We start from the raw sequence: 6,126 nt of genomic DNA, 5'->3' as shown, positions 1-6,126 counted from the left end.
ATTTTATTTATTTAATTTTTTAATACAGTGATCTTAACATTATTTTAATGTTTACATTAGAGTAGTATTATATATTTAGTATAAGTTTTTTTAATGTGTTATAAATTACTTAATATAAAATATTATAAACTTAAAAACAAATTGGGTCAGACTCGGGATTTGAATGTTCAAGCTCGAGATTGACCCATATTTTAAACAGGCCTAATTTTCTTGTCTAAGTTCATCATTTTTTGAGTGTAATATTTTTGCCCAAATTCTCCCAAATTTCGGGGAACCTTTGGGCTTGGACAAATAGCTCGTTCCATGGACAGTTCTAGCAAGTAAGTATTAGTTGTCAAGTTTAAGTACTTTCGTATATATTAATCATCTTTGTAATTTTTTATGAAAGGAAAGCTCAGGCCATGTTTTTTCTTTTTCTTTTTTCTTTTTAAGGAAAAGTTTTCATGATCCATACTCGTACCGGAATATGTGTCTATATTATTATGAAAGCTTTTGAAACATGATAAATATGCTTGTAAATTGTTTGCCTGCATCTTAGAAGCTGTTATTTTGAAGGAAACACCACCTTCTCAATGCTTACAGAGTTCCATGGAGTTGTTGAAGAAAAGGGAAATTGAGTTGGGAGGTTAACATCGGAGTTAAAAGAACTCCAATCTTGTATTTTGTCTTTACTATGTCCTTTCTACATATGGGGTTACGCGGAAGCTGCAAAAGATTGTAAGCAAGTTCTTTGAGCCTTTCCAAACCTCAGGGATATATCAATCCAAAGCTTTCCAAACAGGTGGGAAATTGAACAAACTTTGAGATGAAAATATCAAGTGTTTGATCCTTTTGAAGCACCAATTTTGAACGTGCCCTTGTTTTCGTTGCTGGGATTTTACTATTTGCTTCCCACTTCCAATATTTTTCCTTTAGGAAATGAATCCAACAACTTATATCATTATGTTCTTCTGATTGTTATATCAATAATATTAATTAGAAGTTTTTATGGGCTGGGTAGAGTTTAAGTATGATATTAATACATTTTATTTTTGTATGAGCTTAGCCTAACTCAATACATGAGTCTATCCATATTTATAAATAATTAACTCAAATTCATTTTAAACTCGTTCATATTAATTTTAATATATTATTCTCAATTGAGTATTATTAATTTTATATATTTTTATTTATTAAAATTATATATATATTCATCTAAACATTTTTTAATATTTCTATTGTAATAATGTATAGATTTAAATTTTTATGGATTATAAATTATATAATATAAAAAATAATACAATAGTTTTTACAAATTTAAAAAAAGAGTCGGACTAGGCTCGAATCTCAAATGTTCAAGTACTAGTCCAGTCCATATTTTAAACTTAATCTTTTCATCTAAACTTATTTTTCGAAGCTAATTTTTTATCTAAATTCTCCTAAATTTCAAGAAAGCTTTAAATTTATACAGATACTCTAACCGAGATAAGGCTAAATCAAAATAGAAGTATTGAAATAGTTAATAGTAAAGAAAAACAAAACTTGGCTATTGATTTTTTTTTGTTTATTTTATTTTGATGATTTGCATATAAATTTATGGCTTTGATCAAAAGGTTGGAAATATTTTCATTCTCATTGTTTTTTATTATTAAAGTTTTTATCCTAGTTGTTACCATAAATATAAGTACAACCAAAATTTTAAATATAATTAGAATTAGAATATTTTTTTTATATTGTTGGTGAAATATTTAGACTCTACAAGTAAGGTTCATAAAATGATATACCTTTTTTTAAGGATGTATTAAAAAGAAAAACATGTAATAGTTATTAAACCCTTGTGAAATTAAAAAAAAAATTGGTGAAATGAAATTAAAAATTTTCATCAACAATATATTAAATATTGACCCAAACAATAAATTATAAATGTATATGTTATGAGTTAACACCAGTTATAACTGTCGGATGCAACACCAGTTGTAACTTAAAGAACATCTAGCAGACAATTATAAATTGCCTTATTTAGTTGGCATGTTTTGACCAAAGCTGTTCAAACTTTTAATTGTTTATCTTTGAGGACATTTAGCAACCCATTATTGAAGACATAACATGCAAGAATTAAGCCAAGTAAAGATTGTATCCAAAATTTCAACTTGATCAAAGCTCCTATAAATAAAAAAAATTGATTTTCAAAATATTTGATGTCGAGAAAAACTTTTCCAATATACTCTTTATTGAAGATTTATTTAGTGGCTACTTTTGTAGAATTAGATTTGCCTAAGTAAATTGGATTGTTTATTAATTTGCAACTAAACTTTTAAGGGGAAAAGACTTAGTGGGAGAGTAATCTATATTGAAATATAAGAGTAATCGAGTGTGGCTGTAACTTGATGAGTTAAATAATATCTTGATTTATAACGGATTACTTTATTTGGTTGCATTTTAATGAATTTACAACATGTTAATTGAAGATATTATGTTAGTTTTATATTTATTAGGCGTATTTTTTTAACACTAGAATCTAAGGCACCTACTTGAAAATAATAAAAAAATATATTAAAAAATTGTCACACCTCCATGAGGGTTAAAATAATGTATATACACTAACTAGTATTGAATGTAATGGTAATGCACATTATTGAGAGATAGTTACAAACCTCTGAATATGAATTATAAAACAGATATGAAGAATACCAAAAAAATTACGGAATAACTTACATTAGGATTATCCTAAAAATTAAGGTTTTTAGGCAGTAATAAAATTTTACCACATCATCAAATTTTAAAAACATGAAATTATTATTATACACTCATCAATAGAGAAATTATTTTATCGACCCTTACTACCATATTATTTTTAAAAATTGGTTGCACAAAAATAAAAAAAATTAAATTATGGGAAAAAGAAAAAAATGATTAAAATTTGTAAAAGAAGAAATTATGTTTGTTTATAATTTAAAAAGTTAATTAATTAAATTAAACTTAAATTAAGTTGGAGAAGATATTAGATATAGATGAGCGTAAAATAATACTTTGTTATCTTTAAAATTTAATGACGTCACACTATTTTATTGTTGCCTAAAAACTATACTTTTTAAGATATCCTAATATAATTTATTCCTAAAAAATTATACATAAATTTTATATTTTGACTCTTTTTGAGTGGAAGTTATGTTTTTATAATTGGTGGATAATTATTTTTAAATATAATTTTTATTATAAAGATATGATAGTTTTTTAAAACTCAAATTTCATTTTAAATATTATATAATATTATTAAAAGATATAAATAGTCATTGATTATTTGACTCTTCATAAAAAAATAATTTTACTTAATTAAATTAATATTTGAATTAAACCATAATACTAATCCAAAATTTTTATATAAATATCATTTGCCTTTTCAACCTTCTAAGGGCTCATCATAAGATGAGAAATTGGCTTTTGACTAAGAAATGAATGGAAGTTTTCATTAAAAAGAAAAAGAAATGAATATAAAAATCAGTATAGGTATTGTGCTCCCAGGATTCTGGTTTGCTAGTAGTCCTTTTTTATCCATTAACTCCAAAATTCTAGTGATATGTTCTTGATTTTCCACAAAGTTAGCATATTTCTGGTTGTTAGATTCCTTAAGTGTGTCCAGTTGAATCTAGAATAGGTATTGAGTCTAGTTCCTTCTGCCATTTCTTTGTATTTCTTGTGCTTTTCCAGCTTCTATGGCTGAATCTTGACTAGCTCTAAAACCAAATTTTTACTTAATCAAGAATTGAGAAGAGAGGCCAGAGAAGAAAAAGGAATTTGAGTCTGTTCAGTCATAATCTCTTAATACAGAAACTATACATATATAATATCTAACAATAATTCCTTGCTAATAGTTGCCTGATTTCTGATTTTGCTTGATGAGCTTGCCTGCACAATTTTGCCACAGGTATTTGACCTTGTTGAGTTGGCATTTGTTGCAAGGTTAATAGTGTGCTTCAGAAATTGTCCTTCAATGCTATGTTTATACATTAGGGATCTGCTAGTTTTTCTATGTACGTCCTCTGTCCTAGCAATAGAATTGCTCTTCCTTCTTAGAGAGTTAAGAGCAGGTGACTTACATGTGATGAAGGACAAGATCATGCTAGTTCTATTGGAAGTGTCAATAAAAGTTTGGATATCTGTTGCTGGCATTTTGTACAAGGATATGTTGGTCATTTCTTTTACTTCAATACTTTAGCATTTGATTCTGCATTTTCTCATATTAAGGGGATAATGATGTGGAATTTATCATGCTTATTGAAGGATTATATTTTGGACATGTTTCATTAGTTTCATATTATGTTTTATTGGGTTCAATTGTAAATTTCAGTATCGAGGAAACTTTTTGTCATTTTTGATTGAGTGAAATTTGAGTTTCAACTGTTGTTTCAGTAGAAAATTTTCAAATTTTTTTATGCCCTTTTGTTTTCCTTGGATAACTAAGAAATCACCCAAATAAATGTTCTGAATAAGATGTTTTGTAATGTCATGGAACTACTACTAGGATTATGTTGAACTTGAACATGTAGCAAAACTGGAAACTTCTTACATAGGTCGGCTTCTAGCAGTACTTTGTGATAAACCATTTGCAGAGTCTCATTGTATTTTATTACATACATCTGAATAAGATGTTTTGTAATGTCATGGAACTACTACAAAAATGTCTTGGTTCTTCTTGAGCAAGTATAAAATTTTAATTGTTCTTTTATGCTTGTAATCAGGTACTTGAATTTGCAATTACTTTTGTGATAAAATCATCAATGTTCCATCGTGTAAAATGAATTTGCAATTCTATCCATTTGGTTTTTTAATTTGTGATACTAGGAGTGATTTTTTTTAAATTTGTAGAGAGTTAAGGCGTTGCATATTCGGGACATGGATGTTGTAGTTGAGCCCGGAATTGGATGGATGGAACTTAATGAATACTTGGAGCCATATGGTTTATTTTTCCCTCTTGATCCAGGTCAGTTTGTTAGAGTTATCCTTGCAACATATCATTTTCTTAATGAAAAATAACTTATTGCAACATTCAGCTACACTCCTTGATGAAAGGACCATATATATATATATTATATTATATTATATTATATTATATATTATATATTGGCTTGAGTGTAACATTATCATCTTAAACCATGTTGACCTGCAGGGCCTGGTGCAACAATAGGAGGCATGTGCGCAACACGCTGCTCTGGATCTTTAGCCATGATGTAGTTGCTACTCTACTACTGTCTTTCTTTGCATTCCCTAGTTTCCCCCTTAGTCTGTTGAAAAATTACATCTGAAATCTCTCTTACTGAGGTTTGTAGAATTTTCATTTCAGCAATTTTGTACCAAACAAGTGTATTCAGATATGAAATGATGGATGTTTTTTCTCCTGGAAAATGTATATCTCTGTTTAAACTTCTGAAAGAATGCATAGGTGTTGATTCCTCACTGAAAACATTTTATGCGATTAGGGCACTTATATCTTCAATGCCTATATAGTCCATGTTTTAGTTCACCATGGGTTAAACAATGGTCTACGGGCTTTTGTGTCCCTTTTGATAAATAATAAACATTAAAAACATTTAAATGCCTCACATACTGAGGAGTCAGCTTGTGCCATTAGTGACCTTTTTCAGCAGAACAATAGTTATTTTCAGGAAAATATATGTAAAAACAACTTTTCTGGAAAATATTTTCAGGAAATCTGCCAAACAGCAGAAAATATTTTACACAGATTCATCCAAACACTAGAAAATATTTTCTGAAAATCATTTTACAAAAAAGTAAAGCATTTTCCAGAAATCATTTTACGGAAAATATTTTACTGGCAAACAAACGAACCCTTAGATTCCATTGTAGCTACTCAGTCAAGGTGAAGGCAAGAAATCTGTAGAAGTTACAGTTACTGATGCACAAGTTAAATATACCTATAAGCATCATAATTCTTGTTTACTAGACAACCATGCTTTACCTGAAACCAGTAAACCAGAAAATACTAACAGTTGAGTCTAAAGTTAGTGTGAGTCCAAGCTAAGATCAAGCAATCATTTAAACCCAACACTCAATATCCACATCATAACACAAAACTGTAGCTCAAATTGATCGGGTAAGACAAAGTTGAAAAACGAAGGGCTTCGATTT

The 6,126-nt window shown here is 28.3% G+C and overlaps 1 long non-coding RNA gene across 4 annotated transcripts; it reads left to right on the top strand.

Annotated features, from left to right (window-relative positions):
- Positions 1 to 3,389: 3,389 nt before the first annotated feature.
- On the top strand, positions 3,390 to 5,382 carry LOC107916353 (uncharacterized). Of its 4 annotated transcripts, none has more exons than XR_001689470.2 (3): positions 3,390 to 3,486; positions 4,846 to 4,960; positions 5,147 to 5,382. It is a non-coding gene; the product is annotated as an uncharacterized lncRNA (long non-coding RNA). The 4 variants fall into 4 exon arrangements; XR_001689469.2 differs by having other exon boundaries at positions 3,480 to 3,904; XR_001689471.2 differs by lacking the exon at positions 3,390 to 3,486 and adding an exon at positions 3,616 to 3,634.
- Positions 5,383 to 6,126: the final 744 nt, after the last annotated feature.

This window comes from Gossypium hirsutum, chromosome D10 (assembly GCF_007990345.1).
Source record: "Gossypium hirsutum isolate 1008001.06 chromosome D10, Gossypium_hirsutum_v2.1, whole genome shotgun sequence".
In the NCBI taxonomy this organism is placed as follows: Eukaryota; Viridiplantae; Streptophyta; class Magnoliopsida; order Malvales; family Malvaceae; genus Gossypium; species Gossypium hirsutum.
The sequence above is the reverse complement of the archived record's forward strand: the minus strand, read 5'-3'. Positions and strand labels throughout refer to the sequence as shown.